This window comes from Astyanax mexicanus, chromosome 8 (assembly GCF_023375975.1).
Source record: "Astyanax mexicanus isolate ESR-SI-001 chromosome 8, AstMex3_surface, whole genome shotgun sequence".
In the NCBI taxonomy this organism is placed as follows: domain Eukaryota; kingdom Metazoa; phylum Chordata; class Actinopteri; order Characiformes; family Acestrorhamphidae; genus Astyanax; species Astyanax mexicanus.
Window position 1 is genome coordinate 56,741,320 of NC_064415.1, and position 14,955 is coordinate 56,756,274.

A 14,955-nucleotide genomic window follows, 5' to 3' on the forward strand; every position below is an offset into this window, starting at 1 on the left:
TTGCTTTTTGGTGCTGTCATTTATTAACTTGGTCGTGTCACATGGTCTTCTGGGTTGTAAATTCAGTCGTGAGTACACATTAAGTGACATTTAAAGGACAGTCTTGCCTGTTTTTGAGCGTTTTGATTTATTAAGTAGGCGGCAGCGCCTTTTTAGTGCCCGTAATAAAATGAAAGGCACGGCATTTACACTTTTGACTCATAGCATCTGCATTTACATGAGCTGACATCTGAAAGAGCAAAATACATGTGTAGGAGTTATTATTTTAATATTAAAAAAATGAGAATCCATTGGGTTTACTAAAGTTGTTTAACCTTAAGTTTAACATGTCATGTTATATTATTATTTCCCAGATCACAGTTGTAGTGCTCTAGTTGGAACACTTTTGGCCCTTAACAGACTTTATTACCATTAAAATTAGTCACAGGCTAATATTACTCAGACAGCCAATGAGTCAGGGCTTAGTTCTGGCCCGGTTTTAGCCCATGTTGCTGTGAAATGATGCCAGTGACCTTATCCAGATCCAGATCTGGGCATCGGAGCACATCCACAGTTGGCTTCAGTTGAGCTGGTTTGGCCCTCAATATGTTTGTCATTGCCATTAACCAGCAAAGAAGTAATATTCAAAATAATATTTTTCGCACAATAAACGATTCGTTTCTCAGGGGGACGTCTGTGAAAAATGTTAAATAATATTTCACACTTCTACTCTAGAGTGATAAAAGTCCTGCATCAGGACTGCAACTGAAAAAACAGGAGGACCAGTGAGTTTTTAGGCTTTTTTTCTTTATCACATGACATTGCAGAGTTCAGTAGCTCCTCCATTTCCACTCGCTGTTGTGTTTTTAACGTGGATCTCCGTAGAAACGCCCAAGTGGGCAAAGTGCAATTGCGGTGCGCTGCAGTGGACAAAAAGCTATTTTATTAAACGTGAGAAAATTAAACTTGTTATTAGCTAACTAATAAAATCACTAGCAATACATGAAAAAATTTAGAAAAAAGCACAATTCTGAAGGGATAAAGCATCACTCAACTAATGCATGTCTTATTTGCTTTTGTTCTGTTGGATTAGGGCAAAAAAAAAACTCCTGTTTCTTACGATAATAGACTTAAAGTATAAATAAAATAATTCTTCTAATGACGTCCTAAAAACACTCGAACACTTGAATGTCAAGTTGTAATTACGACCTCCAACCTCGTAAGTAGGAATTTTTAAGTACGACTTGAAGGCAGCATTAATTGCATAGTTGTATATTGTGACAGAGTTAGTGTGGACGTATTCAGTAGACAGTTCAGTAAATTGGCTCTGCCAGCACTGTGTTGGTAGACTGTGGGTAATTAGCTTCAGCTTTAGTAAATCTGCCCTGTAGTGTCCCGCTGTAATTGCAGCAGCAGATTCATCTTTAGCAAATCTTCAGGGAGCTTTAAAAAATAAATAAATAAATAAATAAAAGTCGACTTCCACTGTTGTGCCAACCTTCTCTTCTTCATCTGTGTACTTTTGTGCTTGTTATTGGCCTCACGCTGCAGAGGACTTCTATTTCGAGCTAAACGGTGGCACCAAATACAAAACTCCTCCGCCGCCCACAGACTGATTCTTCTGCTGTTTGCCGTTCTCCAGCTTTTCACATGTTACAAACTCCTGCAACAAGCAGACCATGTCTAATTACTGCTTTTAAAGTATACTGCATACGATTTTTACTGGCCACCCTGTAGAAACAATAGCGACCAATGAGGGAAGCACATATGGTTGGTGTTTCTAATAAGGTGGTCAATGAGGGATCATCGAAAAGTTTCAAAATTTGAAACTTATATATAACACAGAGTGATCTATTTTAAGCGTTTATTTATTTTATTGTTGATGATTATTTTAGCTTACAGCCAATGAAAACCCAAAAATCAGGACTTGATAATAAAACACAGTGGATCAACACCAGCAGATGACAGACATGTCTCTCCATCAAACCATCACTGATTGGTGGAAACTTCACACTAGACCTCGAGCAGTTTGGACTGTGTGTCTCTCCACTCTTCCTCCAGACTCTGATCCCTTGATTTATAAATGAAATGTATTTCATTTAATTTACTTTAATTTTTTAGCGATGGTTTGCACTTCATGCTTCTTCCCTCTGCTGACAACAACTTTTATGGAGATGCGGATTTCATTTTCCAGCAGGACTTGGCACACTGCTCACACTGCTAAAAGTACCAATTGATCTGATATAATATTCACCATTTCTGAGACACTGATTCATGGGTTTTCATTGACTGTAAGCTTCATAATCATCAACAATAAACAATATATATAATGTATTTCATGAGATGCACCTCTATTAGGACACATTATCTACATTATTTTAACACTGTTGGTGAACAAGGGAAGAACAAGGTGATGTTTTACATAAGGAAGCACAATGTAGACTGTAGATCCATTGGCCAATCCAGGCCTTTCTCCAATGCGTCGACAGCCTATCATCACATGTGTCTTCAAGTGTCTTGGTGTACTGTGAGAAGACTATATGAAAACTGGCAATCAGATGGAAGACAGGGTCTGCTTTTCCAGTGAACCTGGTGGCTGTTTTGGACTCCACCAAATTACAGAAAGCGCTTGGGACTGGAAGCTGGTTCTCAGAGGGCTAGACACCTCCGCACTGCTAAGTGGTGGCTGCTTTGGCCTGGTGCGTCTCTGGGGAAAGGCACAGGGCTGCTATAATGATGTGAGTCTGGGAACATGACAGTATTTTACAGCAGTATTCATCACTGGTGGCTTTCCACAGCCGCGGCGTTTGAGCTTTTGGACGAATGGAGCGCCGGCGTTTGATCTGATGTGTTTTAATTTGGGCTGCCTGTGGTGCCACATCAAAGTCCCAACACATCTGAAGTTTGGAAATGATCTGTCCTCCTGCCGAGGAAAAGGAGACCGGCACCTGCAATGAAAGAGGCGAGGAGAGGCCCACAGTCTTCTGGCCAGAGGCGTCTGTGCTCCTGCCCGAGCTGCTCTGCTCTTCTCCCGCCAGTTAAATAAACGAGCGGCCTGCAGACGGCCGGCGGCCGCAGAGCCGGCGGTGTGGCTCGGTAATGACCTCCTCCCCGGGGGACCGCTCTATTTATAAGACAACTCACTCCGAGCACAGCGACGAGACTTTCATAGGAGAGGTAGAAAAGATGTGTTCTGTCTCGGCTGCTGTGAGATTCATATTTAAGCTGACTGGGATGTGCTGCAGTGTGTCCAGTGCTGTACATTATTACTTACAGTACTTAAAATATAGATCTATAGATAGATGTATTACCATAAGAGTTTAATGCATTTAAAAGCTCCCCCAAAGAAAGTCTTTATGACAGATGCTCAAACAGCTCTAGAAAAAAATGAAGAGACCACTTCAGTTTTTTAGTCACTTTCTCTGATTTTGCTATTTATAGGTATATGTTTGAGTAAAATGGTAGAATTAACATTGTTGTTTTATTCTATAAACTATGGCCAACATTTCTCCCAAATTCCAAATTAAAAAAAAAATCATATTAATAAAGTTTTAAGAGTTCAGAAATATCTGGTGAATTAACCCTGGTGTTTAATCACAGTTTTCATGCATCTTGGCATCATGTTCTATGCTCTCCTCCGCCAGTCTTACACACTGCTTTTGGATCTGCTTTAACACTGCCAACACAGTAAAAGTACCAAATGAGTCACTGATTTTTGGGTTTTCATTGGCTGTAAGCCATAATCAACAATATTAAAAGACAAACACTTAAAATGGATCAATCTGTGTGTAATACACACAGTTTTGAACTAAGTTACTGAAATAAAGTAACTTTTCAATGATATTCCAATTTTTTGAGATGCACTTTAGCAATTCTAATGTTTGAAAATCATTGATATATTTTTCTTAATGGTGCGTACTCTAAGTTTCCTCACTCTGTATCTGTATTATCTATTTGTCTTGGCTGTATCGCTGAACATTGACATGTTTGAGACCTCTACTCGAAGAAGATCCCCAGTCTGTGAGTCTGTAATTCATAATTCAGTGGGAATGAAGTGAATGTATAATTCATGATTGGTGTCGAGATACACTGATTGAAGAGTCAATTGATAAATACAGCGCACTCAGCATGCTCCCGGGGAGTGAAGAGGGCAGAGCGAGTGAATGAAAGAGTCAGATGAAGTTGAGGGTTAGAGGGAAGGACCCTTCAGTGGTTATGGATCTGCGCATCAGGACCACCGTTGCCTGGAAACGGCCCTGCGATCGGCTTTTCTTGTTTTTGATTTGGCCTTGAATATGGGCCATGGAGACGCGAGGCATGATGTTCACGCTTCTTCTGACTGGCTCACCAGTGGCTTTCAAAGAAGCACCGCAGCATCCTCTTCAGACTGATACCGGCCTCATGCAAGCCTGAGAGGATGGAAAAACACGAGAGAGACAAAGGAGGAAGAGTATGATGGTTCTTGAATGATGATTATGTTCTTAGTCCTCGTGCTCTTCCCCGCTCTCACAAGAGCTCATTATCTGAAAATAACTTGCTTCAAAGCAACACTGTACAAAATGTTTTGTCAGTTCAACATAAAAACCTTCTGTAAGAACAAGAAATTTCACTGGTTTTATTTAAATAAAAAACATATTTCTAAATTCAGCTTCATTAGGCAATTTCTAACCTTTATGATCCCAAAACCTCTTTCCCAGGACTCCCAGACTCCCAGAAATATCTGTATGAGCTATTGAGAGGAACCAAGACTCAAATAATAAACTCCCCATGAGGAACTGAGAAAATCAAGACTCAAAAGTAAAAACTCCCTAAGAGGAACTGAAAGAAACCAAGACTCAAAAGGATAAACTTATTATGAAGAACTGAGAGAAAGCAAGACTCAAAAGGAGAAACTCCCTAAAAGAAACTGAGAAAAAGCAAGACTCAAAAGGAGAAACTGATTATGAGGAACTGAGAGAAAGCAAGACTCAAAAGTAGAAACTCCCTAAAAGAAATTGAGAGAAAGCAAGACTCAAAAGGAGAAACTACCTAAAAGAAACAAAGAAAAAACAAGACTCAAGACTCATTGTGAGAAACTGAGAGAAATCAAGACTCAAAAGAAGACATTCTTTAAGAGAAACTGAGAGAAATCAAGACTCAAAAAGAGAAACTCCCTATGAGCTACTGACAGAAACCAAGACTCAAAAGGATACATTTTCTAAAAGATACTAAAGGGAACCAGGCCTCAAAAGGATAAACTCCCTAAAATAAACAAAGAAAACCAAGACTCATTATGAGGAAATGAGAGAAATCAAGACTCAAAAGAAGAAATTCTTTCAGTTTCTCTTAGAGAATTTCTTCTTTTGAGTCTCGATTTCTCTCAGTTCCTCATAATGAGTCTTGAGTCTTGTTTTTTCTTTGTTTTCTTTGTTAAATCAAGACTCAAAAAGATAAACTCCCCATGAGCTAATGAGAGAAACCAAGGCTCAGAAGAATAAACTCATTATGAGGAACTGAGAGGATTCAAGACTCAAAAGGAGAAACTCCCTAAAAGAAACAAAGAAAAACTAAGACTCAAGACTCATTATGAGGAACTGAGAGGATTCAAGACTCAAGGAGAAACTCTCTATAAGCAAAGACTCAAGGGAACTCTGTTCTGGGTTCACACTGCAGTTTAGAGTATATGTATGCAGGTTTACACAGGTAATGATATCATTCATATATAGGACATATCTTGGAGACACCAGTCTGTCTGCAGGAAATGTTTATGAATATCTGACTGAAGCTGGTGGACACGGTGGACAGAAGACGTGTGCTGGAGGTTAGACAGCTCGGTGGGTCGTGCAGGGGGTCGGTACTTTTTACTAAACCTTACAGATACACAAAAAATCCCACAATGCTCCACTATTCATCTCCTGCTCCTGCTGACTGCAGGTTTATACTAAATACTAAACTTAGAGCTTTCAGTGAAGCTGAACTTTAACTGAAGAGAGGAGTGGGAGGAGAGAGATACTAACCAGCTCAAGGCTACAGAGAGAGAGAGACAGAGAGAGAGACAGAGAGAGAGAGAGAGAGAGAGAGAGAGAGAGAGAGAGAGAGAGAGAGAGAGAAAGAGAGAGAGAGTTATGAATGCCTCAGTCACAGCAGATGATTCATTTCTGGACACCAGCGCCAAATAGACATGCTAATTTGAAATTTTATGATGTCAGGAACTCATTCTTTTGTCCTCCACAGTTTTAGTGACATACTGCCCCGAGCCAAAATCAGATTTTCACACCTTACTCACCATTTATTACTGCAAAATTACACTGAGAATTTCAGACCCAGTGCAGTACGGTTCCATCAGGTTCGAATATACTAATATATCTGTCTAAAATCAGTTTTTATAAGTTATAACATGGTACTTCTATGTTTTAATTAAAATAAATTAAATTAACAATCAAATTACAAAGTACATTTGAAGGAAATTATTATTTTTTTTTAGTTTTAAAGTAGGCTTTACTAAAGGCTTAAGCCACATCAGAGTTCAGAGTTGTAAAATAAACATAAATGTAAATCTGAATGACCATTATCTGTTAGGAGGTGCCTATAGAATTTTGAAGAAAGTTTGAAGAATCTAAAATGTACAACATATTCTGGTTTGTTCAACCCTTTTTTGTTTACTAAATAATAAAATGTTTTCTTCACAGTTTGGATGACTTTAGTATCAATCTACAATGCAAAACATTTATTATTATAACATTTTATAATATAAAATATAATGAAAAAGAATAATGTAAATAGTAAATGTATTACACACAGAGTGATTTATTATAAGCATTTATTTAAATCTTTTATTGTTGATGATTATGAAGCTTACAGCAAATAAAGACACAAAAATAAGTGTCTCAAATTTGAATATTATTAATTAAGACCAATTAGTACTTTTGGTACAGTGTGGGCAGTGTGCCAAGTCCTGCTGGAAAATGAAATCCGCATCTCCATAAAAGTTGTCATCAGAGGGAAGCGTGAAGTGCATGAAGTAATGGTTTGGAGATCCCAGTCTAAAATCTAACAGCACTTCATGCTTCCCTCTGCTGACAACTTTTACGGAGATGCGGATTTCATTTTCTCGTAATATTGTGTCTTTTTTCTCGTAATATAACGACTTTTTCTTGTTTTATTACGTCTTTGTTCTCATAATATAACAACTTTATTTTTGTAGTATAGCGACTTAATTCTTGTAATCTTGTAAGGCAGTAGAAGTCTTGCTATGATAGTTAAGGCAATATAGGTGATTAGAAACCATTTTTATTATATATTTATTTTTTACATATATATATATATATATATATATATATATATATATATATATATATATATATATATATATATTCATTTTTCTTATTTAAGGAATGTAACTGTTTTTTCTTTTGTATGTTTGTAATGAAGGTTATGTTTGATGGTAATGTTTGTGTCACAAAAAAAGAAAAGAAAAAGACTCTACCGGAGTGAGACAAAGCTTAGAGAGAGAGAGAGAGAGAGAGAGAGGGAGATAAGAGGAGGAGAAAAGGGCTGGTCAGTCCTCTTCCAATGGGATGGGAGGACAGGAGGAGAGAAATCCTCTCTCACTCTTTTCTCTCATCTCTCCTTCAGGCTGCATCTCTCCGGATCTGCTGCAGCTCCTGAGGAACACAGGGCTGAACGCTGAACAACACGAGGTAAGACCTCTTAACTCCAGCTCTGACTCTCTGCTTCATCACGAGCCAAAAGCACGAGGTCATTGTTCTGATCCCCGCGAGGCGGAGTACGGGCTCTGCGGATTTAACACAAACTGCGTCCTGCTCTAACCTGCTCAGGTTTAACTTTTTGTGGCGGTTTCCTGCAGTTTTCTGCTAAATTAGAGCCTGAATTTCGTACTTTCCTACTGCATTGTCTGCGGAGTTCAGCCAGTGTAGCCGGTGTTCTGTCGATTTGTGCTACCCTGCCGAAACATGCTACCATGCTGATTATATACAGCTCTGGAAAAAAAATAAGAGACCACTAAAAATAGTGAGCAGCATAAAGTTATCCAAAAGCATTGTGTAAGACTGGTGGAGGAGAACATGATGCCAAGATGCATGAAAACTGTGATTAAAAACCAACCAGGGCTATTCCACCAAATATTGATTTCTGAACTCTTAAAACTTTATGAATATGAACTTGTTGTTTTCTTTGCATTATTTGAGGTCTGAAAGCTCTGCATCTTTTTGTGTTATTTCAGCCATTTCTCATTTTCTGCAAATAAATGCTCTAAATGACAATATTTTTATTTGTTGTACGTAGTTTATAGAATAAAACAACAATGTTAATTTTACTAAAACATATACCTTAAAATATAGTAATGTAGTAATATAGTAGTATATATATGTATATATATATGCAGGTCTGGACCAAAAAAAAATATGACAGTGAGTCGGGATTGGTCAGTGTAACGTTTATCAGTTCAGTTTTCTTACCGTTTGAGGTTATATGAAAAAAAAATGAAAATTGAATGTGAAAACACACAATTTTATATGTTTCATTATTTCAAATTTAGTGTAGTGCAGAATAAATTACATTTCATCCATTTTTTCAATTTCAGGAAAAAATCAAAAGCTTATCTGTTTAATCTATTTTGGCATCTTGTAACTAAAGTAAGCTTCATATTTGAATTGCAAGATACAAAAGTGGGAAAAATAGAAAATCGAAAGAACATTTACTTTTTTATTTTTTTCTGTAATTCTGTTTGCAAAATCCTGAAATGAAAAAGTATAAATTTGAAAACCTATGAAATCACGATTTTTTTTACACTATACACTTTTTTTGCACTAAAAAAAAAAAAAAAGTCTTACACCCATATTTTTATTTTTTGACTTTAGTTTGAAACGTTTAGAAAATGTTAAAATGCTAGACGTTACACTGACCGGGATTGTACAGTGCACCCGAGGAAAAGAAAAACTAAATTATCAGGGAAAAACACATGAAAACGGTACAAAAAAGAGTTTGGCGCATGCGCAGAGCAGCGAAGTAGCACATATCGACGGGTAGCAAAACTCGGCGGAACACCTACCGAGAGCTACAATAGAGAGGGAGCCGTTCAGTCAGCAGTAGCGATAACACTGCGTATCATTTAATAACGCTAATAAATATAAGCTGGTTTAAAGCTCACGCTGTTAAATGAGTTTAAAATAAAGAGTGAATGAGTGTAAAAGTCCACAGCAGAGGACAGAAACCCTGTTTATGGACTTATTTCGCGGACAGGTCGTCCTGTAACGTTAAGAAGTAGTGAAGGTAACGTCTAGCCCCACAGAGAAAGAAGCAGCAGTCGCTTTGTGTTTTGTTAAACTGTGGTGTTTTAACGATAGTTATCGTGTTTTATCGCGTTCCCTAGATAATTCTCAGCTAATAAATCTCACTTTACCTCACGGATAAGGTTAATTTGCCGTCCCATGCAGTTTTTTTCTCCGCACAAATGCAGCATTAAATCGACTCGGAGCTTAAAACCGAAGCGATTCGGTTCTTGGCGTGGTTTGAGCGTTGCTAGGTTACGCCACGATACGATATGATACGGTAAGATATGGTACGATTATCCTCAGAAATGTCATTATAGCGCTATAAGCAATACATTGCTTGCTGTGATGTTTACATTTATTACATTTATGTTTTGGTTCACAATAGGGAACAACAGAAGTCAATAATTTAAAATGTAAATATGTAAATAATGTTAATAATTCAAAAGTAAAAACCTCTGGAATATAATCAAGAGGAGATGGATGATCACAAACCACCAAACCAAGTTGAAAGCAGTGTGTAAGACTGGTGGAGGAGAACATGATGCCAAGATGCATGAAAACTGTGATTAAAAGAACATGTTTTCTTTGCATTATTTGAGGGCTACAGGCTCTGCATCTTTTTTGTTAGTTCAGCCATTTCTCATTTTCTACAAATAAATGCTCTTAATGACAATATTTTTAATTGGAAATTGGAAGAAATGTTGTCCGTAGTTTATAGATTTTTTGCTCATTTAGTAGATGATAGATGCTGATTTTAGAGCATTTATGTTGGTCAATTCATCACAAGTTGCCAATGTCAAGAAAAAATGTGTCTGTAGGAGAGTATTTATGATAACATCATTATTAGTTACTTAAATTGATATTGATTTGAGTTAGAGTTGGGAGTATTTGTACAGGCTGGCCCGCTGCTCGGACTCGGACTGGTTAATTTACTGGATAAAGTCACGGGCAAGGCCATAGCTCACATGGCTGGGACAGTGTTTTTAAATTGAATTTGGGAATTTCTTGCTTTCCAGGAAAAATCTATATTTCCAATAACTGACATCATTCCGACGTCTAACAGGCTGAATGAAATAGATTTTATTCTACAGCTCACAGAGTCGATAGCTTTTTCCTTCCCATTCTCTTCCTATCTTCCTCATATGTGACTCTAAAATAATATCACAATAATTTCAATACTTTTGTGATAAAGATATTCATGGTGATGTGAGAAAACATTGAAAAATATTGTATTAATATGCAACTAAAAAAATGTGAAAGGTTTATGTAGTATAACAGTTACAAACATATCACAAATCAAATTTTATGTCTATAACGTCTATCACAGACCTTATCTAAACTCTGATTTTGTATAAATTTAACAAAATAAATGATCTAACATAAAATAAACGCAATCTAGCAATAAAATCCACCACAATACAGAATATTTTTTACAGTGCTTGATGTCTGTTAACATTAAAACATATGCAAAAAATAACATATAATAAATAAACTGCTAACTATTCCAATATGGATTTTATACATATAAAAATTATACATATAAAACCAATAAACACGCAGTATATCATGTACTTTAGCAGTGCAATTTTAAACATGCATTTACTGCAGCAGTGCTACCACTGTAATTTTAGTGATACATGTACCTCAGTAGTGCTATTCTCATCATAAATTCACCTCAGCAGTGCTACCAATGTCACTTGTGAGTAAAATTTTACACAGAGAAGCAAACAAATGTTAAGGCTAATTGACTGCAGCTAATGCTACTATCCTAGCCCTGTACAGCTCGTATCTGTTAGACCGGAACAAACATGATGTGGGGTTGCCATTTTCGGGCATTTTGTCACTTTGGTTGCCAGATATTTAGTGCATATTGTTTAAAAGTTCTGATATACAATTTCACCCATCGTATCACCCAACCCTACTTATTACTTAAACACTTGGAATGAACTCCAGACCTTTTTATTTATTGAATTCGTCATGAAATATTAAAGGAATAAGCTCTACCTGGCTGAGAAACTGCTTATCCGTCAAGTGTCCTGTTACTTGTAAAAAACAAAAAACGCCTGTGAAAATGGAGGGACTATCTGTTTATTTATATATTTATCTGCTGCATATATCATGCAGACATTCTGAAATGCAGTATGATTTTAAATAATTGAAAATTGAGAGCTCCATTCATCTCAGAATTTCAAGAACAACCAGCTCAGATGCCTTTCTGACTGAATATTCTTCATATTATTCTTATATAGATGAAAACAATGATATCATGGCTATGTCTTCCCTTTCTGCATGGTTCCTGCAGGTCCTTAAAAAGTCTTAAAACGTAATGCAACTTTACATATGTTATGTTGGCTCTGTTCTGCATCACAATGGAACAAATTTGAAAAAAAGATAACAAATAGGAAAATAATACATTATTTACTACCAAAAAGGTCTTAAAAAGCATTAAATTTGACTTTTAAAAGGGTGCAGGAACCCCGTTCTATTTTATTTATTAAAGGTTTCTCAACATAATTACTGTATACTGTATAAAAAGGAACTCTAACAAGATCTTTTATCATTCAATTGCCTTGTTTGAGTGAGGAACGCGCTAACTAAGCAGCTCTCATTCAACTTTATTGATTTTTATCGATTTTTGAATTTGACCTCTTGCATAATAGCTAATCAACAGCAGCTAAAACAAGCAACAAAATGTAAAATCCGAACAGTTTTTCCTGGCCCAGAGGGACCATGTGACCCGGTTAGTAGCGTAATTAGTTTTCCAGGGTTTCCAGTACATGAAACGTTGCAGTGTGGACAGTAATGACACATGACCAGGCATGATATAGTATTATTGAGCGAATCTGAGTCGATGAGACATGTGTGTGGGGGTCAAGTTCACAATGTGATTTGGTTCAGATTCGTTTAGTTGTTAATCTACAGTCAGACGATCTTCTAACTTCAACATTTCTCCCAAAGTCCAAATATAAACATTGTCATTTTAAAGCATTTATTTGCAGAAAATGAGAAATGACTGAAATAACAAAAAAAGATGCAGAGCTTTTAGACCTCAAATAATGCAAAGAAAACAAGTTCATATTCATAAAGAGTTAATTTTAAGAGTTCAGAAAAAAATAATATTTAGTGGAATAACCCTGATTGTTTTTTTTTTATCACAGTTTTTTTTCTTGGCATCATTATCTCTTCCTCCACCAGTCTTACACACTGCTTTTGGATAACTTTATGCTGCTTTACTCCTGGTGCAAAAATAATTCAAGCAGTTCAGTTTGGTGGTTTGATGGTTTGTGATCATCCATCTTCCTCTTGATTATATTCCAGAGGTTTTCAATTTGGTAAAATCAAAGAAACTCAATTTTTAAGGGCTCTCTTGTTTTTTTCCAGAGCTGTATGTAGTATTTTTTAGTTTTCTTAGTTTCAGGCACAGCCAGTGTAGAAGCAGGGAATGAGCAGAACCCTAAATACACCGGATTATAAGGAGCACTAACGATTTTTTGGGAAGATTAAAGGATTTTAAGTGCTCCTTATAGCGTAAAAAATACGGTAACTAATATCATCAAAAGATTTAGAGAATCTGCAGAAATACCTGTACACAAGCGTCATGACAGACTATCAATATTGGATGCTGGTGATCTTCAGGCCCTCAGGAATGCTTCCAGAAACCATTCTTTCTGTGATCACAGTTCACCATGCCAACCGCAAATATAATTTAAAAACCTGAATCATGATTAGGTGAAGCTATATGTCTTTTCTGGGCCAAAGCTCATTTAAAAATGATGGACAAAATACAAACTGTGGTCAGATAAATCAAAATAATACAAATAATATAGTTTCCTGGTATAGTATCTCCTACATATCATAGATTATTTCTCCAGCTGTGCAGTGTACAGGGGTATTCAAAAATGTAGGCACAAAATAGGTTTAAATTTGACCTATTTAAAAAAATATATATTATTTTCAGCAAGAAACTTTTAATCATTTATTTTGTAGTTTCAATAAAACAAAAAAAAGGAAAAGAGGCTGAAACTAAAGTGTGGGAACTCTGCATGTTTAGTACTTAGCAACCGGCACTCTGGCGAGTCTCACAGCTTGTAAACAGTTTTAGTTGCAGACAGGAGTCTTTCAGTTCTGGTTTAATGGGTTTTCACTCGTTCTTCCTGTAAAAAGCCTCCTGTTCTGTGAGACTCTTTGGGCGTCTTGCTGCATTGTCCTTTTGAGGTCGATCCACAAGAGCCATTGCTAAACCTTCAGTTTGCTCCTTTTGTAGGAACCCATTGTGTATCTTGAGGATAGCTTAAAAAGATAAAAAAATAAATAAAAAATAAATTGTTGAACATGAACAGTTCAGTACATTCAGCTAAATAATGATTATTTATTTAGTTTTCTGTGATTAATATTGTAATACTAAAAATCTAAACTACACAAGTGATTTTTCTACACATATATTTGAAATTTGAGACTGTTGTCCTGTGTCTAAATTGAATTTCAACATTTTTGAATATAGTGAATGATGTTATACCCTGTTATCACCTACCCCTAATTATCACACCAGGATACTACTTTTTCTTTTACTGTTTTTAGCAAAAGTAAAATTCACACTGTTCTCATTTCCCATTATATATCTACTAGAGACCTATATAGATTATATCTGTCCAGTATCATTTATTCAATTTTAATCCTGGATATATGGAGATATTTGGAGTGCATTATTATTAGTCGTATTATTACATTGTGAATCATTGACTTCTGTTACAAATCTGATAAAATTCTTGTAATTTTTTTAAATATCTCAGTTAGGGGTGTTCCATATCATATTATACCATATTCCATAATATTTTTTATTTTCATTTTGTTGCAGTAGTATATTCTTGAAATATATATATATATATATATATATATATATATATATATATATATTTTTTTTTTTTTTTTAATTCTGCCTTTTTTTTCATATCGCCAAGAGTATAGTTATCGCGAAAATACTATGAAACATTGTGATATTATTTTAGGGACAAATCCCCCTATCCTCGTGATAAAATGTTCAATTTATCATGCTGTTCAATTAAGGTCATATTGAATCATTACTAGAAAGCATTACTTTCTAGCAATCCTACAATTAGATCTATAGGAAAAGTTTACTTGGTCTTTCAGACTTCAAACTGACCTTTTCTCTTCCTGTTACCTGCCTTTTCTTAATTACAGTATGTGTTGCTTGTCTTCTAGTCTTATTTACACCTTTTCTGTGTCACTCCTGTGAATGACTCCTCTGCTGTCTAGACTTTATGAATAGTGATTCACTCCGGGTTCTGTTTATTAAGTATTAGGGCTTTTCACGCTGACAAAGAAGCTTTTATATTCGTAATGGAGATCTGCACTAAACCTCACTGCTTACTGACCCACATCATCCTCTTAAAGCAATCCTCCTCGTGTCAGATTGGTTAATGCATGATGCAGTATATGTTGCCATGGTTGCTATGGTTGCAGCCCTTAAGATCGACCCCAGGGTGATGTTTAGGTTTTTTATTTTTCAGCCGTAAAGTAAAATTGTAATTTTATTTGGCTGGTTCTGCATCTGAACAGCTAACGGCCGCTGTCTCGGGTCTCTCACGCTGTCACTTTAGTCGCCGGGAGGAAGATGGACTGATTGAAGTGTGAAAATGATATCCAGCGGTGATTTTAACACTCGTCTCCTGGATGTGCAGTAATT

General features: G+C 36.2%; 1 protein-coding gene across 3 annotated transcripts in view; it reads left to right on the forward strand.

Moving 5' to 3' along the window:
- Positions 1–7,516: 7,516 nt before the first annotated feature.
- Positions 7,517–14,955, forward strand: part of pde4bb (phosphodiesterase 4B, cAMP-specific b) — a 70,141-nt gene continuing 62,702 nt past the window's right edge. For 2 of the 3 annotated variants that reach the window (XM_022677808.2, XM_049482481.1), the window contains exon 1: positions 7,517–7,658. The gene's annotated coding sequence lies outside the window, so the exon portion shown is untranslated. Of the gene's footprint in view, positions 7,659–9,045; positions 9,529–14,955 lie in introns of those variants that run through there. The other variant, XM_022677809.2, reaches the window with a different exon arrangement.